This window comes from Microtus pennsylvanicus, chromosome 6, assembly GCF_037038515.1.
Source record: "Microtus pennsylvanicus isolate mMicPen1 chromosome 6, mMicPen1.hap1, whole genome shotgun sequence".
NCBI classification, from domain to species: domain Eukaryota; kingdom Metazoa; phylum Chordata; class Mammalia; order Rodentia; family Cricetidae; genus Microtus; species Microtus pennsylvanicus.
Genome location: NC_134584.1, coordinates 39,009,861 through 39,037,006, shown reverse-complemented (window position 1 = coordinate 39,037,006; position 27,146 = coordinate 39,009,861). Strand labels below are relative to the sequence as shown.

General features: G+C 39.6%; 1 protein-coding gene across 2 annotated transcripts in view; it reads right to left on the bottom strand.

Annotated features, from left to right (window-relative positions):
- Positions 1–5,802, bottom strand: part of Il31ra (interleukin 31 receptor A) — a 46,092-nt gene extending 40,290 nt beyond the window's left edge. Inside the window, exons 1-2 of one of the 2 annotated variants that reach the window (XM_075976060.1) lie at positions 5,586–5,802; positions 1,132–1,365 (exon numbers count right to left, since the gene is read on the bottom strand). The gene's annotated coding sequence lies outside the window, so the exon portion shown is untranslated. Of the gene's footprint in view, positions 1–1,131; positions 1,823–5,585 lie in introns of those variants that run through there. The other variant, XM_075976059.1, reaches the window with a different exon arrangement.
- Positions 5,803–27,146: the final 21,344 nt, after the last annotated feature.

Below are 27,146 nucleotides of genomic sequence, written 5' to 3'. Positions count from 1 at the left end.
TTGATAGTAAGGAATAAAATAAGAGCCAGCTCAGGGCCAGGAAAATCTAAAGATGAATCAAATGTGAAAGCATAACTCATCCCAGGGAGAAATGAGAGGTGCTACATTTTCCTGTGACAAATGATGGGGCATTGGCATGGGGACGGTGCTAAAGAAAACAAACAAGCAAACTTCTGGAGAAAGCTACAGGGAGCAGAGTCTCTTATGCATACAACAACCTAAATGCCTACTAAGTGAAAATACTTAACCAATCAGAATGAGAGCTTAGACCTCAGGAGGCCGAGGCCCAGGTTCAATTGTGAGTTCCACACCATCGTACTCGCCTTAGCAAGTCTGTGGACAGCTTAAGACACAAATAAGCTTCATTCATAAAACTGAGAAGACAGTAGGAAGAAAATAAAATTGTCATCAGTGAAAGGGTGGACTGCTGGCTGTCGGGCAGCAGCGTTCAATGCCTGACGCTACTCCAGAGAATTTCTTCACTCAGGAGGTAGCTGCTTGCATATAAATGAGTATAGGTCACTAAGCAAACTTTTCATTTCCCAATGAAGAACAGATAAGTTTTGAAAAATTTTATCATGTGGACTGGCGAGATGGCTTGGCGGGTAAAGACATCTGGGCCTAGCATGGCTATCCAAGTTCAGTCCCCAGACTTCACATAGTAGAAGAGAATTAAAGCCCTGCAAGCTCTCCTCTTACCTCCAATATGCACACACACAAATGTAATTAAAATTTTTATCAAGATAAAAATAAAAAACTTAAAAAGAAACAAAAATTTGTCATTGTACAATAACATCCTTCTGTTTCTCATTATTGAAATTTATGTTAATCTGTTTCTAGTTTTAGGAGAAAACATGTCTTTTAGTCTTCATTCCTACTTTATTTACATGCTCAAAAATATTATTAGAAAGGGAGGGAGTTCCCAATGTGGAAATTCCATAAAAACACACGCTACCAGCTCAATAATTGAATCAATGTATAATTATCTATATAATAAAGCTAAAACTGTTACCAATAAATTATTTTTCATTTTTAAATCTATGACTGTTTCATGCTAAATACAATGTAACATATGATGTTTTTTAATTAATATCAATCATCACTTCATCCCTTTATCATGAGAACACTTACCTGTTATTTCTGAGAGTTTAGAAAGAAGCTTTAAACAGCTCACAGCGCTATGACAGCCAGGGACAAAGCTGGAGAACTTGTATCTGAAGAAAGTGTGACTTTCTAGAAACTAGAGACGCGCTGGCAGTTGAATTTCTTGGATTCAGTGTTGGCAGTTGAATTTCTTGGATTCCTTCAGCGTTGCACACAGGGAGAAGAGCCCAGCTCTCACTTCCAAAAGCTGGGTCGTGGCTTCTTCACAAGGGACAGAGACAGAGAGGACAGCCAGAGTCGTTACTTTTTCAAGCTACCAATGCCAGAGTGAGCTGCTCTTACTGAGGGCTGTCGTGCTGTGATTCCTCCGGGGAATTTGAGCACAAAGCAGATAAAGGCTTGGGTTTCCTTCTAGAGTTGGAGAATGACTGTGATCTTAAATATTCCATGTCGATCATAATTATACAAGAAAGACTCAGAATAACTAAGCAACCAGCATAGCCCTCAGGACGAGGGCCCTCATTCTAATGTGCGTTTGTCACAGGGACTTTTCTGCTTGTCTTTTTTTACCGTAAAGCACCACAATCGAAAGAATTGCCTGTTGGCTCTAACCGTTGATAGATGAGCGGGCTCTCCCACTAGTTCAGAAACAGACTTAGGGACTTCAGTCAGTAAAATCTGTGTAGTATGGGTGGTAGGTTCCTGTACAATTGAAGAACTTCAGTCAAGGACCTGTATCTCATCTGCGAGAAGGAGAAATGGAGAATCTTCATAGTTGGATAGCAGGTGAGACAACCCACATAAGAAAGTTATGGATCACCATGCTTTTTTAAGTCAACAAAGAGCATACTGAGTCCTCTAGGCAGCTGACCAAGTTCAGACTAATGCCTAGGAAAAGCACGTGTTATTCTATTAGGAACCAGCCTCCATCTGAATCCCCCTACTGCCCTGAGCACCATTCGGGCCCTAGTCCTGCAGTGAACAGAACAGATCCCTACGAAAGCGGCCCCATGTCCTCCACCAATAGACTCTGTCTTTCTGCTCATCACAAACCCTTCCTCTAGGCCCTGGCCCTGGCCCTTCTTTCTCAGCTGATAGAATTGATTCTTATTGTAAAGGTCACCGGGTCACAAGTTTAAGTGTGGAAGAAAAGTAAAGCACGAGGTCAGTCTCTGGAAGACCCGGACCCGTTGCTGGCAGAGACGGCACTGTCTCATTTCGGCCTTCGCGCTCTCTGGATCACCCCTGCTGCCCACCCCACCCCTGGCAGGGAGGCTTCTTTGATGACTGAAAAGACAGAAGTGACTCACTGCGTAAGAGTACTTGCTGCACAAGCACCAGCACCTCAGTTCAAATCCCCAGAACCCATGGGGAAAAAAACACACCTAGTCACACCCATGCTTGTAACCCCAGCTCTGTCCTAGCCGGATGATTACTAAGGTTTGGGGCTGCCAGCCCAGCTCCAGGTTAAATGAGAAACCATTTCTCAAGGGAATGAGGCAGCCAGCATTAGAATGGGATGCCAGGGTCCTCCTCTGGACTTCACATGCACTTGTGGGCAGGAACACTTTTATGTGTACATACACACACACACACACACACACACACACACACACCGGACACACAACGGGCAGGAACACTTGTATGTGTACACACACACACACACACACACACACACACACACACGACGGGCACACAACGGTTTTTATCCAGTACTATTTATTGAGGGAAATAATAAAACATTGTGCAACCAGAGAGACAAATTCTAACAGGGCAGCCACAAGACCACAGCCTTGTGAAAAATACCTCAAAACCCAAAAGTTTCCTTTCCAGGTTGCCCAGAACCAGGAAAGGCTTTTCTGATTACAGGGTTAGCAGAAGGGGAAGCCCAAGGGAAGGGTTGTAGGACTTCCTGTGTTAGAAAGACAATACCCCTGCCACCCCTCAACTGTCTCTTAGAGGGGTGAGGTGACTCATTCTCTGTAAAGGAATCATAGGGAGTTCACAAGCATTCTGCTGTGCTCCCACGGAGAGCTACAACCACTTCCTCCCAATCCTGCCTCGTCGGCCTTTACTTGAAATGGAGCACTTCAAAAAAAGACCCCTTTCTAGGAACTGGCCTGCTCAGAGGAAATGCATTTGAACGGAGAAGTTGGTAAAGCCCCAGAATTCCTGAACAGTACAACGAATATGCCACCCTGGACTCTTACTGCCCTCGGTGATGCCACTTCTCCATCTTACACTTACCAATTACGACACCAATGGCAGCTGCCATCAGGGATGAGGAAACCACCCAAGCAGTTACTGCTGGTCACAAGCAGTGGCCAGGAGAGAGAGGGGAAGTGGGAGTCTCCTGCCTCTGAGAATGTTGTCTCTACCCCTCACATCCTAGCACACGCTACAGCGCGAAGGAGCGAGAGAGATGGCCATCCCACTCCCTAACAATCCTTCACACCACGTGACACCCTTGCCATTTCAGTTGTCTCTCAAGGTGGGCTCTTAGATCTTCAACTTTGTCTGATTCCACTTTACTTCCTTTCATTCAGTCAGTCATTCATAATCCTTTCAACTATTAGTCGACAACCGTCCTGGGCTGGGCACAGTGGAGTAAAACTGTCAACCAAGTCTTATTAGTCTGAGAAATTCTGAGGGGCTGAGTGAGTCAGGGCAGCTTGCTTGACAGTGTCGGCACCCCCAGTGTTAAGTCTAAGGTACTGGACCTTATGGCCACGCCCAGTTGTTTTCCCAGTCTTTACAAACACCAAGCTGCCCTGCCAAGAGGGTACTGAGGCACAGTACTGAGTACAGTACCTCGGGGTTCCCCACAGGATCTGCTGTATAGTTTTTCTTCTTTTGTTGAAATAGAAGGGTCCTCTCTTCTCATTCTCTTGTTACTGTGCTGTATGCGGGTTAATGTGTGAGCATGTATGCAGAGGTCAGAGCTCAACAGACATCTCCACCTTTTAAAGAATGTGTAAGTTTGGGTATTTTGCCTAAATGTATGTCTATACATCACATATGTGCCTGCTGCCCGCAGAGGCCGCAAGTGGCATCAGGTGCCCTGGAGTTACAGACAGCTGTGCGTGGCCTTGTGGGTGCTGGGAACTGGAACCAAACGCATGCCCTCTGGAAGAGCAGCCGAGGCTCAGCCATCTCTCAGTGGTTCAACTAGCCTGGCTGGGCAGAGTCCCAGAGACCCTCCTGTCTGCGGGATTACAGGCTGTGTACTGTTGTGTGCAGCTCTTACGTGGGCTCCAGGGGATTGAACGTGGGTCCTTATGCTTGTGTGGCAAGCACTTTACCACCTGAGCCCTCTCTAGCCCCTCATTCTTTAAAATGCTGATTTGGATCCTAAAATGATCTCAGCTTTATACAGCATTTACATGGGTATTTTCACTTAGGTCCCTGAAGTAAATAAGGTAGATAACTTACGGTTCATATTTATTTATATTATTTAAAATTGTGTGAAATATATTTTATCTATTATATTTTATAAGTTATATAAGATTGCTATTTTTTCATAAGTCAAACTCAGCCAAATATTAGCAATTTAAACGTAAGAAGTAATGGTCCCCTTCTATATGAGGGCATTAAGTGCTTTCCCAGGATTAAATTAAGAGGTGTCAGATGTCTGTCTGCCTCCAGTCCTAAAGTCAGGAAGCCCATTTAGGAATTAGCTGTTCCAAGGGAGAATGCTCCAAACGGCCGACAACCAGACTAACAAGACCACAACCACATTAGAGCCCCCTAGGTGTTAATTACATTGTATCAATTGGACCCTAATCCACAAATTCCTGTAGACCTGGCGCTGTCTCCACTTCATAGACAAGCAAATTGGACACCAGAGAGTCTGTAAACATTTCACTAATGTTTACAGAAGAAAAATACAGTTTGTGAAGGACAAACATACACCCAAGCTCTTCAGTATAGCCCTCAACTAAACTGTATGCTACCACTCAGTGCTTTATTCTCCCGTCTCTCCTGCTCCCAAACTCTACTGGCCACAAGGTTCTGGCTCCAACTCACCTAGCTGTAATTTTCGTTAGTCTGCAGTTTAATTCTGTTTTTAATTTTTAATTTTTTTACATTTTTTTAATGATTTAATTTTTTAAAATTTCATTTTACATTCTGACCACGGTTCTCCCTCCCACCCCTCCTCCCATCCTCCCTTTCATTAAGAAAATTTTCCTCGCCTCTCATTCCCGACCCCCATGACTCCTCACCTCAGCTTTTGAGAATATGACTATAAAAGAGTCTACCAACTACCAACAGCTGTCTCAGGAGTGACCTCAACAGCTGTCCCAGGAGTGACCCCAACAGCTGTCTCAGGAGTGACCTCAACAGCTGTCCCAGGAGTGACCCCAACAGCTGTCTCAGGAGTGACCCATGAATGGGCTCTGACCCATCATTTTAAGCGAGCAAATTCATATATAGTAGGAAGAAGGGAGTCTGATTATCAACAGCTGAGTCCTCACACTCACCTTCACGATTAGGTGGTACCCCATCTTGTCTGGCTTGTTCCACGGATCCTTGTGGAAGTCAATGCAATGAACAACCCAGGACCTAGAAGGTGATGTGCACTTTATCCTCAGGGAGATGTGTGCTTCTTGTTTCGCCGAGGGCTTCCCTTTTGCTTTTAAATCTGGCCCAGCCCAGGGTGGCACTTACCCACTTGTGCTGGGAAATGGCTTGCATTATTGTAACTGCACAGTTAAATGAATAATTGTAGGCTTCTGCTAGACCACTCAACTTAAAAGGAAGTGTCCTCTAAGACGCCATAAACAACTCAAGGAAATTACTCAACTTTCAAGTTTGGATTCGGGAAGTCTCGACAAATGTGGCAGTGGGTATGAAACGTTTGCTTGTTCTCCACTTGAAGAGAGCAATTTGCAACCATGACATATGTCAACCAGGAAGGAGCTAGAAGGAAGAGATGATGGTAGATAACTCTGAAGAGAGGTTTATAATTCTTGCTCCTGTCCAAACTGAGCTGTGTATCTATATTTGAACCAAGCAGAAACCCGGCTTAGTTACCAACATTAATACTGAATCCTAACAGTATATGAATCCCTTGCTATGTGCTGGGATCCGTATTAAGAGCTTTGGTCTTCTAAATTGATCCTCACAATAATCCTGTGAGATGAAGAGAAATCCTACTGCACGGGTGAAGAAATTCAAATTAGTTGAGAAACTGAAGAAAATGGGGAGCTGTGTTGGTTTCTTTTCTGTCAAGTTGACCCAAGCTGTAATGATCTGAGCGGAGGGAACCTCGGTTGAGAAGACGCCTCTGTAAGATCTGGCTGGAGGCAAGACTGTCAGGCGTTTTCGTAATTAGTGATTGACAGGAGAAGGCCCAGCCTATTGTGAGTGGTGCCATCCCTGGGCTGGTGGTCCCAGATTCAGTAAGAAAGCAGGCTGACCGAGCCATGAGGAGGAGCAAGCCAGTAAGCAGCACAGTTTGATGGCCTATGCATCAGCCCCTGCCTCCAGGTTCCTGACCTGCTTGAGTTCCTACCCTGACTTTCTTCAATGGACTGTGATTCAGGATATGTAAAACAAATAAAATGTTTCTTCTACAAATTGCTTCTGGTCACGGTGTTCAACCACAGTAGTAGAAAAGTAACTAAGATAGGAGCCAAGAACTAAACCAAGGCCAGCGGACGTTATTTCCTAGACACCAAGGTCACGTTAGATGATTTGGGGGATCCCTTTGAGTGCCACAATCCTGCAGCCTTTTGTAAATGGCTGATAAAGTCAGCATGGAGAAATAAAAACCAGAGAAGAGGTTGTGCCGTAACAGGGGAGAAACACAGCCTATGTTTTAAGATAAGGTACACAGCAGAAAAAAAAATTAATGGCATCCTGAAATTTGCAAGCAAATGGATGGAGCTAGAAAACATCATATTGAGTGAGGTAACCCAGACCCAGAAAGACAATTATCACATGTACTCACTCATAAGTGATTTTTAGACATAAAGCAAAGAAAACCAGCCTACAAATCACAATCCCAGAGAACCTAGACAACAATGAGGATCCTAACAGAAACATACATGGATCTAATCTGCATGGGAAGTAGAAAAAGACAAGATGTCCTGAGTAAATTGGGACCATGGGAGAGGGTTGAAGACAGAAAGATCCTAAGAGCCAGAAGACTAGGAAGTTTGTATTGAGATTGTGTCTCCTAGAAACGACAGGGAAGCTACTCCCATGATACATTAACATTATGGTTGATGAAATAAGGCCTGAAAAAATGATAATATCAATGGACATATTAAAAGGGAAGGAGAAAATTCCAACAGGACCTGCCCCCACACCAAGAACTATAGGCAACTACTGATTGCTGAGAGAGACAGTCTCTCTTGGTAGGTGGAGTATGCCTTTAATCCCTGCACTCAGAGAGGCAGTGAGTTTGAGGCCAGCCTGGTCTACAGAGTGAGTTCTAGAACAACCAGAGAGCCAGAGCTACACAGAGAAAACCTGTCTCAAAAACAAACAAACAACAACAACAAAAAAGAACAAACAAAAAGGATCACACATGGTTCAGGAATTTAAGACACCAGTAGACACAACTGACCTTCATTTTTCATGGCTTTTATTTCTAAATTTGCCTACTTATTAACATTTATTTGTAAACTCTCTCATTAATATAGTATTTTGGTTATTTGTAGATGTGCATCTAGTATCGGAAAAAATAAGTTATTTGATGCCCAAATTTCCAGCAGAAGTCAAACAGGCTGACTTCTGATGAGAATGCAAAGTATATATCAATGGTACATATATATCTTTGAGTACCTTATGAAGCAAATAAAAGTCAGACAAAGCTTCATCCAGGCATAAATTAGTGTTTAACCCTGAGTTCAATATTGATGAATCAACAATACACTACAAACAAGGTATTTTTTTTAAGGGAAACACACTCAAAACTAGGTTATGCATTATTTAGGTGATGGAAATAGCATGAGAATGGATAGAATTCCTATAATTGAAGAGTACTTGTTTCTAGATAGAAGGGTGGTGGTGAGGGGGAACAAATGAGAACAAGGTCTAAAGATACATATGTATGAAGATACTATGACAGAACCCAAACTCTGTTAGGTCACCTAAAAATATAATTAAATATAATTTAAAAAAAAACAATCAGCCAGATCCTGCACATTCTTCTCTAGGGTCTAATCTGCTGGAGCTGCCCCCACACTGCAGGCTTGGACCAGCATGTACATCCTGCATACCAGCTCGGCCTCCTCTGTCTATCAGACTTCAAGCCACCTAAGCCATTCCCAACCTCTAGACCCAACCTGCCCATACAACCTCTCTTCCACCCCAACCTGCTATGTCCACATCAGACACAGAACAAAAGAAGTCGATAGGCCCAGATATCATTATAAAAATACAAACAATATGAAAAACCAAACCAACCTTTCCTCTCCATAATCTACCAGTCCTGTGGAAGTGTTTGCAAATGACAATTACCGGGCGAACCCCAGGATACGAAATTTAAAAGAACAATCACAAACTTCATCCAGGAATACAAATAATTTAAAGAAGACACAAAGAAACAGCTCAATGAAACAAGGAGAAAGAATTTAAGGAGAGTAAGCACCCAAGTGATACACAAGAAAACACAAAAGATAGGCTGATGGATATGATGAAGAGAATCTAGGACTTTCTAATAAAATTCAACAAGGAGATAGAATACTGAAAAGGACCGAAATGAAAATGGAATTGAAAAGCCCAATAACTCAACTAGAAAACTCAAAGAAAACCCTTACAAGTAGGATGTATCAAGCAAAAGACAGAATACCACGACTCAAAGACAGAGTATAAAGACCAAATAAACTAGAAAATAATAAATTTTAAAAACACAAGAAAAGAACATTCGGGAAATGTGGGACTCTATGAAAAGGGCAAACTTTCTAATTATAGGTATAGATGAGAGAGAAGAATTTCAAGATTTTAAACAAAATCATAGAAGAAAACTTCCCCAAACTAAGGAAACACATACAGAAACAAGATGCGCACAAAGCACTAATAGGCGAGCCCAGAAAAGAAAATCTCCACAGCATATCAGAGTTAAAACACTGAGTATATAAAACACAGAAAGCGCATTGGAAGTTGCAAGAGAAAAAACACAAGTCTCATATAAAAGAAAATCCATCAGAATAACAGCTGATCTCTCAGTGAAAACTCTGAGAGCCAGAAGGGCCTGGAGCAACGCATTCTAAGTCCTAAAAGACCATGAAGACCAGCCTAGACTAATACATCCAGCAAAACTATTACCATAATTAAAGGAAAAAAATTTTTTCCATTATATAAACAGCCGTATATAAGAATTACATCCAACAAATCAAACCTAAAAAATATACAGGAAGCAAAATTTTGGACTGAAGAGAGGAAGGATCACAGCCAGAGACTGAATACTGAATGCACAAACAATACCACCCCAAATCACCAATATGATTACTGCAATTAACACACAAATATTTCAACAATAACTTTAAGATCTACAACCACAATTTTAACTCTAAAGATAGGCATTACCTTGTAGTAAAAGAAAAGACAAAAGTACTCCAACCAAATGGGATCAGAAAGCAAGCAGGCATACCTATCTGAATACATGACAAAGTAAACAAAAACTCATCAGCAGAAATAAGAGGAACACTTCATCCTAAACAAGGGAATAGTTAACTAAGAAGAGATCACTGTCTTAAATACACATGCACCAAACTCCGGTACAACCAATTTCATTTAAAATGTACTACTGGATTTAAAAAAACAGATTAATACCATCATGTTATTAGTCGGAATTTTAATACCCCACCTTCACCAATATAAAGGCTATCGGGACAAAAAAAATAAGCATCAGAATTCACTGACATCATACATCAAATGTACTTAACAGATATCTACAGATATTCTACCCAAAGACTACTCAGCAACACACTGAAGCTTCTCTAAACAACACCACATCCTGGGATACAAAACAAATCATTACAAATTCAAAAAGGCTAAAATAACTGTGCATCCTTTTTTATTGCAATGCAATAAAATTTAAAATCAATAGCAAAATAAATCTCTAGTAAATACACAAACTTATGGAAATTAAACAGCTCAATACTGAATGGATCAAAAAAAATCAAGAAATTAAAAAATGTCCTAGAACTACATGAAAATGAAAACATAATACAACAAAACTTCTAGGACACACCAAACACAGTTCTATAAGAAAAATTGATAGTCCTAAGTGACTACATTAAAAAATCAGAAAGCACAAATAAATGACTTAATGATATGACCCAAAATTTTACAAAGGCAAGAACAAATCAAATCCAAAGAAATTAAGAAATAAGAAAAATAAGAGCACAAATTGATGAAATAGAAACAATACAAAGAATCAGCAAATCAAAGAGCCTGGTTCTTTGAGAAGATGAGCGGGACTGACAGATCCCAACTGGACAATAAAGTATTACACAGATACCAAATAAATTCAGGATATTTTAAGGGAATAATTTAAAAGCTTTACTCTATTAAGTTGAAAAACTTAAAATAAATAGATGAATTTTGAGATTCAAACCATCAAAACCAAGAAGAAGCCAACAGCCTAAATAGACACAAAATAAATGAGTTTAAAATAGTAATAAAAAGACTTCTAGCTACAAATGACCCAGGCCCTGATAGATCAGCAGAATTCTACTTTCTGTTTCAAAGAAGACCTACAGTAAACACTTTTTAAACTATTAAAAAAAACTAACTTAACAAAATATAAAAGAACAAGGAACACTTCAAAACTCCTATGAGGACAGTATTGTTCTACTACCAACACCAGGTGAAGACAGGACAAAAAAGAAACCATAGGCCAATATCACCGATTAACATAGACTCAAATATGCTCAATAAGATACTTACAAACAGAATACTGGCCTACATCAACAACATTATCCTCTATTACCAAGTTAGCCTGATCCCTGAAATGTAGGGTTGGTTCAACATACACAGGTCAACAAATGTAATAAACCACATAAATAGACTTAAGAAAAACAAACACATAATCATTTCAACAGAAGCAAAAATTAAAAAGCTAGTGACAAAATCCAACATGACTTCATGATAAAAAATCCTAGAGAATATAGGGCTAGAGAGAATATACCTCAACATAATAAAAGCTATATATGAGAAACCAACAGCCTACCATCATCTTAATTGAGAAAAGCCTGAAGCAGTTCCACTGAAATTAGCAACAAGACAAGAGTTTCCCCTATTCTCACTTCTTTTCAATATTGTGGGTGATACACTAGCCGGAATAATAAGGCAAGAGAAGGAAAAGAGATCATAGACACACTCCCATTTGCTATAGCCTCAAAGAAAATAAAATACCCAAGGCAGTGAAGAACACTACAATGAAAACTCTAAACCTCCAAAGACATCAGACAATGGAAAGACATCCCATGCTAATGGATTGTCAGAATATTGTGAAAATAACTATTTTACTAAAAGCCACTTACAGATTTAATGCAATTCCAATCAAAATCACCATCCCATCCCAAAAATAGAAAAAAAATGCCCTAAAATTCACACAAAATCTCAAAAGACCCCACATAGCAAAAACAATACTGATAAAAAAGAACAATGCTGGAGGAATTGCCACTCCAGATCTTAAGATATATTACAAAGTCAGAGTAATAAAAACATACTAGCACAAAAACAAATATGCAGACCAATGGAACAAAATCAAAGACCCAAACATGAGGACTCATAACTTCAGCCATTTAATATTCGACAAGGATGCTAAAATCTACACACTGGTGAAAAGAAAGCATCCTCACCCAATGGTGCTGGGAAAACTGAATGCCTACAGGAAGAGAAAACATCAGACTTGTAGCTCTCACTTTGCACAAAACCAAATGGACCAAAGCCCTAGGTGTGACACTGCTCGGACAAGCGTAGGTGGTGCCATGCCTGACGCAGGTGCAGGAGAGGACTTCCTGAACAGAAGGCCAACGATTAACAAGTAGGACTTCATAAAACTGAAAAGGCTTCTGCCCCACTAAAGAACAATTGGGTGAAAAGGAAGTCTACAGAATGGGAGATTATCTTTCCCGCTAGACATGTCAGATTCATATACATAATGCCTCAGTGCTTAGGAGGCAGAAAAAGACAGATCTCTGAATTCAAGGCCAGTCTAGTCCACAGTGAGAGATTTCTAGGACAACAGAAAAATCTTGTCTCAAAATACAAAAGCAAAACAAAACAATAAACTAAAATAATAAATAAAAAATGCCCAAAGAGTAAAAAAAATATGATCCATTTAAAAAAGAGCCTGGGTCCCTCAGTTAAGATATCTCCCTCCCTATTCCCATATCTGTCCTTCCTCCATCTCAACCATCCCACTCCCCCAAGCTCTCCCCAACCCTCCCTTCTCTCTCCCCCTCTCCCCTTCCCTCAACTCCCAAGAGTGGTAGTATTGCTGGATCCTGAGGTAGGTTGACTCCTAATTTTCTGAGAAATCACCACACTGATTTCCAAAGTGGTTGCACAAGTTTGCATTCCCACCAGTAATGGATGAGTGTTCCCCTTACTCCACATCCTTTCCAGCATAAGCTATCATTGGTGTTTTTAGGAGTCCATGGGGATGACCCCAGCTAGGCAATGGAGAAGAGGGTGATGGAACTGGCCTTCTCCCATAGTCAGACTGATGACTATCTTGAATATGACCATAAAACTTCGTCTAGTGACAGATGGAGACAGAGACAGAGACCCCCACATCAGGGCACTGGACTGAGCTCCCAAGGTCCAGTTGAAGAGCAGAAGGAGGGAGAATATGGGCAAGGAAGTCAGGACTACGAGGCATTGGTTCACCCACTGAGACAGTGTGCCTGAGCTAATGGGAACTCACCAACTCCAGCTGGACTGGGAATGAATGAGCATGGGAACAAATTGGACCCTCTGAATGTGGTTGACAGTTGGGGCAGACTGAGGGGCCAATGATAATGGCACTGGGATTTGTCTTTACTGCACGTACTGGCTTTTTGGGATCCTAGTCTCTTTGGATGCACACCTTTCTAAGCCTGGATGTATTCCCACAGGGCAGGGTGCCTTGCCCTCTCTTAAAACTGGAGGGGGTGGGGGAAAGGTGGGGGGAGCGGGAAGGAAGTGGGAGGAGGGGAGGAAGTGGGAATTTTGATTGCTATCATTTATACAGTAATAAAAAAGAGAGAGAGAAAAAAAGTGCCTGGGAACTGAACCAATAGTTCTCAAAAGGGGGGTGGGGGAAAAGCTAAGAAATATTTCATTCCTAGAAATTAGGAAATGTAAACCAAAACAATTTTGAGATTTTGTTTTACCCCAGTCAGAATGGCAATGATCCACAAGATAACCAACAACAAATGTAGGAGGGGCCTGGGGGAAAGAGAGCCCTCATTCACTGTGAGAAGGACTGCACCCCGGTGCAGCCACTATAGAAGTCACTGTGGAGAATTCTCAAAAAAATAATTTATCACTAATAACATTCTAGAAAAGTCAACTGAAGAATTATCCAAAAAGGGTTTTGGAATTAAATGTTGAACAGTTATAATACTCTGGGATTATATTTGCAATCTCATGACATTTGATGGTCAATATTTCCTTAGATCAATAAATATTGATCTGTTTCCAAACATAAATCTTTAACCTACCTAAGTATGCCTCCTCTAGCTATGACCTCCAACTGTATACTATCTAGAGGCAACTATCCCATTGCTGGCCTTAGGAGCTTCTCAGACTGACTGCAATGGTGGCTCCACTACCTCAGAAAAGGAAAACGTGGGGCTGGAGAGATGGCTCAGAGGTTAAGAGCACTGCCTGCTCTTCCAAAGGTCCTGAGTTCAATTCCCAGCAACCACATGGTGGCTCGCAACCATCTGTAATGAGGTCTGGTGCCCTCTTCTGGCCTGCAGGCACACACACAGACAGAACATTGTATACATAATAATAATTAAATAATAAAAAAAGAACAGGAAAGCTTCAGCAAGATGCAATTCTACTCAAAAACAATGGAAATCATGTACTTTGTAGGGTTTCTGAAACTTCTTTTCTTAAGTAAAACAAATGACATAGACATACTCCCTTGCCAGGAAGTACAAATGGATCATTACCTTATCATGCCAACTATTATGTATTATTACAATTTCCTGGAAACTCTTCAGGCTTTTTATGCCTCATTAATTATTCTAAAACATGTTTCCTTAAAAACAGTGAGCGGCAGGGTTATCGGCTCTTTTTCATAATTATGCATATCTCACTAATACAAAATGTTTTTTTCCACATTATTATGACTGGAAAGGAACTATGGAGAAAAAGAGCAGCTAACTCTGTGCCCCTCCTGTCTTTCAGGTTTTATTCCTAGTAGAGTCACAGTCAGCACAGAGTCATTAGGAGCTTGCCTTCCTATGATTCTTGGACTTTGCTGGACCTGCCTCTCAGTTCTGCTTCTCAGGTTGTTGACCTGTCAGTTCTGCTGTCTACCCCTCCCCCCAAGGCACTGATAAGCATGCTATGGTCTAAGGTAAAGCAAGTACAAGTAATTTCCACCTTGAAGAGGGGGTCTACCGCATCTTTCAGGCTCTCAGCAAACACATTGAATCGGCTCAGTTGTATCCCTGCAAACCGCATGGCACTCTTTCATATTCAAATATATGCATTTGTATAGCTGTGTTTCTCAACTTTTAAAAGCCGTTTTTTTTTTCTTTTATGGCCTGGTCATTTTTTATTCTCAAGGACTCTTATTCTTGAATGGAATTTTCTATGTAGCAGGAAATTGGAAAGGCTGTTCCGCCTATCTTGGCAGTTTGTCATTTACTTTCTTCTATATTCTGCAGAATGTCTGGCAGCTTCTTCTGTGAAGCAGAAACCCTGAAGGACCTCCTGTCTTTTGGAATGTTCAGCGGTCACTATTTTGTGGGTCCTGCATATCCAGTTCACATAGCATACCATTAAGTAGTCCAGGCAAGGGTAGTTTCTTGCCTAAATGGCTAGCCTTGTCACATTGAAGGTAAATTCCATAACAAGTTTCTTCAGGGCCCATCAACCTCTCTGAAGCAGTTGGTGCTGCTAGAAGCAGATATGTCTCACTGTTGAGAAAAGGCTAATTTCTTAAAACAATTTAAATACCATATTCCATAGATCTTTGAAGTGTTGAAGATTATCTATCTAACTGAAATATTTCTTTGTATATCTAGAAAGCCTAACATGACTACATGTTTGACTATTATAAATGACTACCTATTAATCTGCAATTTTTAATTATACATTACATTTTTAAAAGAGCTGTCTAAACATAATACCTTAATCAAGAACAGAAATACATATTACAGAAATTTGACCTTAAATTTGTATCAATAGACCAAGATTCACACCAATGCAAAATATTCATCTCTATATCTTATCTCCCTTATATTTTTTTTAAAAAGAGATTAACCATTAAAGAATTATATGCAACACCTTTTAAACGAAAACAAACATTTATAACAATCATTTTGGGAATTTGGGCATAGTTTTCTCCAAACTGCTTCTTGCTTTTAGTTGGGCAAAGTATTTTTAGGGTTCATGGAGAAATTTGGGGGGAACCTTGTTCCATCAAACCATATTAGGCTGGAAGGAATCCACAGGTTCTCATCTTTTGTGGAAATAAAAGCAGAACCTCTTTTCCAAAGCAATACATCCTTAGACCAAAATTAAGATGTCAAGATACCTTTATGTTGCTTTAACTTAGCAGCCTATACAACGAAATGACTCTGTGTAGTTAGCTCATTGACAGTCAAAAAATTCAAAGAAAACACAGTAATATATATACTCCAGACTCTATGTATTTTCCATCTTTATGTGGCTTTTTCTTTACTCCTTTAATCTATGACTGTCTGTACTCTTTTATATTAACTGTCTATATTCTTTATCTTCTCTCTCCCAAGCCTATGTACATTTTTTGAACACATTATGACCTATTCAGAGGTTTATTTTTGTCTGAACCTGTCTTTATTGAGTATCTGTAATCATTTTCTGATCAGGAGTGTTTTTAAAGTGGTAAGCAGCTTGGTAGTGGCAGCTCTGGATGCTGGCTCCACCTCGCTTGGCTTTTTAACATGGCAGAGGTATGTTCACGGCCAGTTCTGGGACTATTGGAGGGAGCCGTGCTTATACCATCTCAGTTCTGGGAAGCAGCATGCAGCACATAAACCCTTTATGTCTGGGTAAATGTTAAATCTGCCATTCAGCATGCTGTGTGGCCTGGAAATGTCTCCGTGTATGGTGGCGGGAATCCGCCATGCTTTCCTGCCTGTACACACCTAGCAGACCCGATCCAGTTGCTTTCCCAGGAAGGGTATCGAGTGGCAGGCATGCTCTCAGCTACTTTCCTCTGAACCCTGACCTGGCTTTAAAGCACCCGAAGCTAAAGTGTGTGGCTGGTCATGTGGGTTAGCCCCAAATGTTTGGGCACTATTTTGTAGAAGAAGACTGCTCATTTGTTTCCCAGCCACCCAGATCCAAATAATCACACAGAAACTTTATTAATTACAACACAACACGGTTTGATTGATGTCTTGAGCATATTTCTAGCTAATACATCTTAAATTAACCCATTTCTATTATATTTTACCATGCAGTTCATGGTTTGTTACCTCTTGCTTCCTGGGTAGCTACATGGTGTCTCTTTGCCTCTTCCTACTCTCTCTATATCTCTGTTTGGATTTCCCACCTGGCTTTCCTCTGCTAAGCCATTGGCCAAAACAGCTTTATTCATTATTCAATAAAAGCAACATATATACAGGACATCTCATATCAGAGAGTTGAAGTCTCTTGGCAATCTGTTCCTGGCGTTTTTCTTTGGCTTTCTTACTTTGATCAATATAAAAATCATATTCATTCCAAGAAAGTGACCCCATCTAGTTGATAGTCTCTGACACTAAAAATCATGTCAAGTTTCTATGTATCATATGGGATGAAGACTTGGTCTAAAGCTGTATGGAATACAACTGGTCTTTGGGGTTACTGACTCCATTCAAATGGATCTTTCAGTCATGGCTGCAGGATATTTGATCGTACTGTGACACTCTAAGACTGTTAATAAAGTTAACCTTGAATTGTGGGATATTTGACTATACTGTGATCCTCCAAAACTATTAATAAAGTTAACCTTGAATTAGGTGGTGGAGTTAACAACTTGTTGACTGGAATTAGACATAGAAATTTTTGAAGACCCATGTTATGATACAACAGAGAGGCCCAGGGAAGAGTAGGGAGGTGCTCAGAAAGATCATGGGCCTTTTTGATCTGAGAAGCACAGAGAGAAAGGGAGTAAGCTGGTCGTTCCTCTGCTGCTTTCTTGACCAGGCTCTTAACCCAATATCTGACTCTTAAGTTTTTATTAATAATGGAATATTATTTTTATTAATAATAGAATATTAAAATGCTTCAAGTGACTTTCCAACCTTCCGTTCCTCCTTATTAATTCTCTTACACACAGGCTGCATGATTTGACTCTTGGAATTATCATCTAGCTTTTTTAGGTCTTTATTTTAAATTCTTGATAGTACTGCCTTGAAAATCTGGTTTTGGTTTTTTGAGACAGAGCCTCAGTATTATGACCAGGTTAGCCTAGAATCCACAGAAATCCTGCCCTTGCCCCAGAAGTGCTGAGATTAAAGGCAAGCACCACCAAACCCAGCTGCCTTGAAATTCTTAATCTTTTTTATTTTTTGGACAAAAGGCCCCATATTTTCATTTTGCATGAAGTTCCCATCCACAGTTCTGGTTCTTATTGAAGACAATTAGAAACATCTTAAGTTCTTCTCCCAAATACACTTGCCATTTTTACTTAAAATTCCTTTTGCAATTTGGGCAGAATCAACCCACAACTATTTACTGTGCGTGTATGCATTAAATTTGTGCAGTAGCACTACCCAGCCCTTCTTATCAAAGGCTCACAGTCTCAGCAGATGTAATATGTATTCATGGTCTGATCTTGTTGGGTGGTAGGGGACCCTTCACAGAGTACTGGCTCTAAAACAAGTGCCACAGTATCTCCCACAAAGGTGCCTGTGATAAAGGCCTGGTTTTTAGGAGAGGGGGCTAGAAAAGTATGGGATGATTTCAGGCATGTCCTTGAAGCTGATTTTGGAATTCTGGCTCCCTCTCTCTCACCACCCATGAGGTGAATTGCTTTGTTTTGCCACACAATGCCACAATGTACTGTCTCACCACAAGCCTAAAAGTAAAAATGCCAACTGATAATGAACCAAAGCCTCCAAAAACATGTGTGCTAATAAACTTTTTCTTTTATAAGTGTCTCAAATATTGCAGTGATGGAAAGCTGACCCAGACAACTGCAGAGGTGGGAGGATACGCGTATGCATACACGTGTGCATGCGGAGACAAAGGTGGATGGGGTTATCTTCCTCCTCTGCACTCCACCTTATTAAGATAAAAGGTCTCTTGCTGCAACTCTCCAATTCAGCTACACTGGCTAGCCAGCAAGCCTCAGGGATCCTGCATCCACTCCCTCAGGTCCTCATGCTAGCACAGCAAGCTCTTTATCAACCAAATCACCTCCCCAGCCCCCTGGATTAGCATTAGTGCGGTAATGTTTCGTGTTAACAAATCCCAAACTATGACTCTTCCAATAAGTTACATGTAGATATTTTGGGTGATGATAACTTTATTTTGGTTTTTGGTGGGGAGGGAGGCATGGGACAGTATCTAATGTAGCCCAGACTGACCTTAAACTTTCTCTGGAGCTGAAAGTGATCATGAACTTTTGATCCTCCAACCTCCACCTTCCAAGTGCTAATTGCAAGACAGATGTTCTACCTACTGAGCTATAGCCCCAGCTCTAGTTTTTCACTTTCTTTGAGGAAAAAGTCTAATAGGTAGCTAAGGCTAGTCTTAAATCCATGATCTTTCAGTTTAAGATCGCTAAGTACTGGGATTTCAGCTATAGGCCATGGTGCATAGCTTGCATCTTTAAAGATAAAAATGAAGCTAAACTTTTTCATCTGTGACAGGGTCTCATTGTGTATGTCAGACTGGCCTGAAACTTGAAATGTAGTCCAAGTTGATCTCAAGGGTTGTTGGTTTTTAAATTTAATCTTACATATATCAGTGCTTTTATTTGCCTGTATTTATGTACATGCACCATGTACATGCAGTGCCTACAGAGGCCAGAAAACAGCATCAGAACCCATGGGAATGGAGTTAACAGATGGTTGTGAGACTCCACATAGGTGCTAGAAAACAAATGGAGCAGCCAAGTATTCCCAACCACTGAGCCATGTTTTCAACCTCTGGTCTCAAATTCTCGACCTACTGCCTCAATTTCCATAGAGCAAATTTATAGGCACACAACAGCAAATACACTCATTTTTTCTTTTAATTTTGAGATAATGTAATTATATCAATTCCCTCTTCCTCCTTTCCTTCCTCAAAACCCTCCCATCTACCTACCCCTTCTTGCTCTTTCAAATTTATGACATCTTTTTATTGTTGCTATATGCATATGTATATATATTTCTACCTACTGCCTGCTCAGAGTCTATATGTATGCTGTCAGGGGTGATCATTCAGTACTAGGTAACTTCTTGGTGTGCTCCTTCCTGGAGATTATTTGTACTACTATTCCTTAGCTGCTTGTAGTTCTCTGTGTAGGTTGGAGGCCTAGCCAGCTTTCTCTGTCTGTAGATGTTGCCCTTGTTCAGCTCATGTTTAGGCAGTCATGCTGGTGAGACTTTGTAGGTGTAGCTTCTGACACTACTAGGTGACACAATCTCACAGCAAACTCCTTGATCTCCTGGCTCTTACAATCCTTTTGCACCCGCCCAAAATGTTCCCTGAGCCTTAGGTGTAGGAATGCTTTGTATATGTATCCATTGGAACTGTGTTCCATAACTCTGTACCAAATACAATCAAATGTAAAAAGAAACTTCCTATCACCAGTTAACATATATGAAGGAAACCATTCCAGCTCACAAAATAAAATCTGACAAAGAGACCAGTGTTTCAAAAATGAGCAAAAGCAAAAATTTGTGTCATCTCACTAGTTACAAGAATTGCTTCAATCACATAATGCTTTAGATTGCTTACATTTTAAATTCACAGCTATTTCAACTCTTATTTACCTATAATAAATAAATTTCATAAAAAAATGTTACTATAAACATCACCCATTAAAATTTGGATTTCTCAGAAAGAAAAATAAAGTGGGAAATGGGCAACTAAGTTTTTCTAGTTCTTGATGATAAACACTGCCGTGTCACTACAGCAAGCTGCTAGAAACTGAATGTTTTTATAAACTACAGCCAAGAATTTGAAGCTCTGCAGGGCAGACTATCCTTTGCCTGAAGAGCATTACCTCAGTAACACGGAGTGATAATTAAGAGCAATGCAAGCTGACAATAAAGACTACAAAAGCAATTAGCACTTCCACTGACAAGTCTGGGCAGAAGACAGAATATGCTGATAAATCAACCCTTCATAAAGTCTGAATGCCAAAGAAAACAAAAATTTTAAAGATATTATTAACAGCTTGGCACAATAATCATTTTTAAATGTTTTAAGATGTTTTCCTCTTGATACCTTGTCCACTGAAGTAATTCTGAGTGCTTAATTAGTGTTTTATTTTTTTCTACTCTTCCCTATTATAAGCAAGAAGCTAAGACAGACCTTATCAATTATAATACAAGCAATAAGTTGTGATTAAACTTCTAGATATCTCAGTAAGACAACTGTTAGATGTTTAAAGTTATTATAGTGTTACCCTAAAGAGATAAGGAATAAAATAACCTGGGAAGCTCCTAAAATGTCTCCCAGTGAATTTGCCTTACTGTGTCCTCAATTAATCTCTCTTTACTATAGTTGAACTATTGGCTCACATTTAACAAAGAGAACACAGCAAAAGTGATGGGACATGTCATGCATCTTAGTTCTGACTCAATTTAGTACAGAAATTTACTGACTGTGCTAGAACACATTCTATTTAATCATTATTGGCTGAGATTTCCAGTTAAGTCTCAACTTCCTGGACATACAGATAAGGCTGAGTTCTCAACATGGAATGTTATAAGATGTCTAAGTCATAACAATCTTACACTCACATCAATGAGCCCTATTCCTACTCCTTCACTTTTTCTGGCAAAAGAAAAGCATAAAGACTTTAGAAGACATGTACACACAAAGAACAAAATATAAAATTAACAATAAATTAATGACAGAGGATCATATAATTAGAAATGGTCAATGGGAGTTATTTTCTTGGTATAGGATTCTTTTCCTACTAAATTCTACACACGGATGAGACAACTGAAATCTGTAACTAGTAAAAAATGATAGCATCACTCAACATGTTTTTTTCATAGTATCCTATGATAAACTGCACTCACCAAGGAAGAAACACTCTAAATTCCAAACAGGAACATTAACTTTACAGCATTACACAGGTAACTAACTCTATTTATAAATTTAAAGCCAATTACCAGAACCAAATTTTCCTTTTCAGATGACTGCTACCCAACCCAATAACTCAGCAGAAGAGTATGTTAGGTATCAGAGCTTACATAAAACATTTGCTGGCAAGAACACAATAATGAATAGCCTGAACAGATTAGAACTCCTGAATTATCATGAACAAATCGCCAGTGATGGAACACTGATGAACAACTGATTAGGTATGTAGTAGGACACCAATATAGCCAATTGAACAAGTTGTGTGATAGCGCAAGGACAATTCACACTTATAATACAAACAATACAGTTGGAAATGTGGTCCCTGACTTCTCAAGAGCCAACTGATAGACAGTTAATACATTAGCAGAATAAGATCTGAACATGACACAAGTGTATCAGAACTCAGCTATGATGGTCTTCATTCCTACACAAGTCTGCCTCTCAAAACTTTTATGAGATTACATGGATTGTCTGATTTAATTTACTATCTTCCTTTTTCAAAAGTTAACTGAGGTCCAAAGGTGGTAACTGGATGTGCTCTCTGACACACACACACACACACACACACACACACACACACACACACACACACACGATAAAGTCAATGTTAAGATTACTCCAACTAGCTACTTACGAAGCTTCATGCTCACCTCATTGTTTAGCTTCTTCTGTTATTCTTAAAAGTTCTTAATGTTAAAAACTATGTTCTGCTGGGCTGTGGTGTTGCACGCCTTTAATCCCAGCACAAGGGAGGGAGAGGCAGGCAGATCTCTGTGAGTTTGAGGTGAGCATGGTCTACAAAGAGAGTTTCAGTTTTCACGACAGGCTCCAAAGCTACAGAGAAACCGTATCTCAAAAAACCAAACCAAACAAAAACTATGTTCTGTGCTATCTGTTGACTTTTTCAGCCTCCTACATGGAAATCAAGTTGAAATAGGCAAAAGCCCAAGATTTTAAGGTAAATGTGTATGTTCAGAAAGATAAAGGTTTCATTCCTGAACACTAAAAAGGAATTTCACGGAAATATAGAAAAAACTGTGGAAACAAAAATTCTTCATGGAATCCCCCATTAAAGAAATCATAATTTACTGGTGCCCTGCTTGAATGATTTGATAGTCACTCTCTACATCATAGCAAAATAATCTCTTATGCAAAGGACTAAGGAATTTACCATAGTGAGGATCTCATTTGCTCCCTTAAATTGCCAGCATTCATATTAGTTATTTCCATAAGCAAAGCCTGTTGTTATACCATGTCCTCTTACCAGGTTTACTTCTTGGGCATCATTATCTCAACGACAGATGTCTTAATTCGCAGCTCTCAACTCTTCCAACAGATTAGTGTGTTTGTGAAGTTGATAAATTGCCTGACATTTTAGATAAGGCATTTGTCTATAATCCACATAACTGTAGGATTCACAGCGACTCTCACCTGTAATATGGCTACCCTTGGCTCCTGGCTGCAGGACCCCTTCTGGCTTGCTACCGCAGTCCCACCTGGCCAGCCTCTCATTCCAAGAAGGCCAGGGTCACCAGGTACAGAGTGGAAGGAGACCCGGAACAGGGTTGCCTTGGGACCAGCCGTAGCTCTGAGTGCTGTGTTCTCAGAATCAGAACAGCAGCAGCTTGTCAGGACCAGCTATGTCTCTGCAATGACTCCAGCACAGGTAGCCAGCTGCCAGGCGCCAGGGCTAGATTTTCCTGGCTAGAGGCTCACAGCCAAAGCCCCAGGAAACATGGAATTTATTTTTACAAAATACATACCAAGAAAGTGATTCAGTGTAGGATGGGAGAAGCTAAAGGGCTCAAGAAAGAAAATTAAGTCTTTCTAGTCATGTTACAAAATTCTCAGTGTATGTTTTAAGTGTATATTTAACACGATCAGATAAAAAGAACAATATCAGCCTTTAAGGAGTGAAGAGAAAGGTATTACTATGGGACAGACTGCTAAAGTTTTAAATACAGTCCCTGGGCAATGCTTCTCTATACACTAAATGTGGAACCCCAATTTTCAATGAATGTATGTAAAAATTTATCAAGGTAACTCTGAGTGTGTAGTTTAGTGGTACTTACCTGGCATTTTTTCAGGCTCTGATTAGACCCTCAGCAGAGAAATATACATCAATAAACAAAGCAAAATAAGAAATATACTTTCAGTAAGAGGCAACAGAATAATAGCTGCAGAAACCATTCAAATATGGACCTGAGAACGGAGGTTCTGTAAGCTCACCTCATACCAGTCCCTCTCAACACAGGTCTTCTCAGTGCTTATCAGAAAAACCATTTCCGCTCCATGGGTGGTTACCAATGCTAAGAGCACCCCTCACTTTTGTCCCCAATTATGTCTCCATTCCTCCCAAGCCCTGACATGTGCAGCTGCTTGTTATCCAACAGTTGAGCTGTCTTGGGACAGCTATTCAATCCTAGTTAAAATATGAAGGATCCTAGGAAGAAAAACTACCCTGTATTAGACATACCATCACCTCTGCCTTTTCTTAGAGAAGACTTTGATCAGTAGGCATAAAGGAGCACGAAACTCTGGGCAGGGTGTGATACATAAAAAAATTGACTGAATTTTAGTTTTAATAAAATACACAATTTACAAAGTGACAGCAGCTTAAGAGTTCTGATATCGAGCTGCAGAACAACAGATAGTCAATGTAAAACTGATTTCATAAGTTAAATTCTAAGAAAGTACTATTAATGAAACAGAAAACCTGATCAAGCAACAATTTGGAGAAGGAATTAAGAAATCCCTGGATATTAAAACAACTGCTCTAGAAAAACCAAACTACCAAAACATAGGAACAAACAGAGCACTGAATGAAAATATGCAAAGAGCTGAACAGCTATGGGACCATAGAAGCCTCAAAAAGAAACAGTAAGTTCAAGAGGAACATAATGATCACTCCTAGAGCACCCTCTCCCCAAAAAGACATTCTTCAAAGCACACTAAGTAGTTCCTAGAACTCAAAGGTCTACTCATCACTATGAAACAGAAGAACTGCTATAAAAAACTTGAATCTCCTAAGCAAAACTATGAGTTTTAAAAGTATAATACATTACAAACAAATTGCTCAGATTATGATCCATATTTAAGGCAAGTTTGTTTATGGAATAGTTTTGAAAATTGTCCACTTGGCCCCAACAACTATAATCTTCCTTTCTTCGGATACAAATAGAAGTCATAAAACTATGAAAACAGTGAAGATTATTGAGACTGTTAATTGGCCCACCTTGTGGACATTTGCATAGGTACAATATAAATACTGGCTTCTGTTTTAATTTTAGAATCAACAGATTCCAGGGAGATCATAGTTATGGAACAGAATGCATTTGGAAATGTAAATGTCCAGTTTAGCCTGCTATGTCTGTCAAAAGGAAGACAGGCAAGAGAAAGGATGACTTTAATATCATTCCACAAAATACACTTTTATAGTAAAGAAAAATGAGTTATATCCTAATATCAAAATGAGCAAATGTTTAAACACTGCAGGTCAAAGATATGTGTATATAAATAAATATAAATGCAGCAGCTAGAAACTGTTCAAGGCAGTTGATTATGGACTAGGGGTGGGGATTTGAAACAAATGAACAGAGAATACTATTTTAAACACTTCTTACAGAATTTTATTTCCTAACTATAACTATAGATAATTTTAAGGAAATTATTCAAACCTATGCATAGAGATGAATTAACTGAACACAGGAAGATTCACAGTTGGTTTGTGGTGTTGGTGAGATTATGTATACTTTCCAGCTTTATTTTGACTCAAAGATGCTATTTATAGTATTTATAATTAAGCAAAAATCACAAACTTTGAAAGCTATGACTAAGACTCTGAGTAAATGAAAATAAATTGAGACAAGCATTTACTATAAATGTTCTTTGCAAACACTTATTAGAAGAGAAAATTTAAAACAGATGTTAAAATAATAATGCAAACATCTTCATTTGTTCAGTCTTTCCCAGAAGTGAGCTTATAAAGGAAATGTTTTCCAGGTTTTCATCAGTTGAAGTGCCCTATTTGAGCTGTCCATGTCTGGTGTTGTATTCCTGCAATCCACACATCAAGAACGTACACTGATCTATTTCCCTGTATAGTTTTCATTCTTTTTCTACAGGCTCAATACATTTTAGACAATCTATTCCTTTTTTTTATTTTAGTTTATTTTTAGTTGTTGAAAAAAATTTCCGCCTCCTCCCCGTTTCCCATTTTCCTTCCCTTCCTCCCCCACTCCTCTCCCCCTCCCCCAACTTCATTCCCCCTCCCTCTCAAGACTGCTCGATCTATTCCTTTTTGTGTATTTTCTGTCCTTAAGAGGACAGAAATTCTCCTTCTGCTCCTGATTTGGACCTTGAAGGTTTCAGTCCGGTACTCCAATGTGGGTCTCTGTCTGTCTCCTTTCATCACCTGATGAAGGTTAATATTCAGGAGGATGCGTATATGTTTGTCTTTGGATTCAACTTCTTATTGAGCACGAGCAAGGAACTCAGGACCGCGAGGGGTGCACCCACACACTGAGATAATGGGGATGTTCTATCGGGAACTCACCAAGGCCAGCTGGCCTGGGTCTGAAAAAGCCTGGGATAAAACCGGACTAGCTGAACATAGAGGACAATGAGGACTACTGAGAACTCAAGAACAATGGCAATGGGTTTTTGATCCTACTGCATGTACTGGCTTTGGGGGAGTCTAGGCAGTCTGGATGCTCACCTTACTAGACCTGGATGGAGGTGGGTGGTCCTTGGACTTCCCACAGGTCAGGGAACCCTGATTGTTCTTCGAGCTGATGAGGGAGGGGGACTTGGTCGGGGGAGGGGGAGGGAAATGGGAGGCGTGGCGGGGAGGAGGCAGAAATCTTTAATAAATAAATTAATTAATTAAAAAAATAAAATAAAATAAAAATCACAAACAGTAAAAAAAAAGAAGACAGAAATTAAGTCAACCTTAATTCCTAACTCAAAAGATTTTTAAAATTCTGTATTTTGTAATCTGAACTACTTTAAATTAGCACACAGGGTACATGACATTTTTGAAAGTTTACGTGAAATTATTTTCTAATATGGCATGGGGTAGGTAAATTCAAGATACATAATAACAAGGTTATTTCCATTACCAACTATAAAACATGAATAAAAAATATGATGAAACTGAAATACTGTGTTTGTTGATAAGTGGGCTAGATTCTAAGACTAATTTTCATCACCACATCTTATTATTAATGAAAACTACACATTAATATTTGATTTGTTTAAAACTACTTGCTTATTGCATTGATTTCAGGAGAAACAAATTTTCCAAATATAAGAACTAGAAACTGTAATATGCCACAAGAAAAATGAAAACGCTGTTGGAAAACTTAGGGGGAAATGTGTTTCATTTTTTATTTCCAAGGAAAATCTGTATATTATAAAAGCAAACATTTGTCATACCACCAAGTACAGAGTTCACATTGCAAACTGAACCATTTTCATGACATGTCTGATGATCTAGAAATCAAATAACTTTGAAAGGCTTCAGTCTCCACTGTTCCATGAAAATCATGTTATCATATGTACCACACTATTCCTTCTTT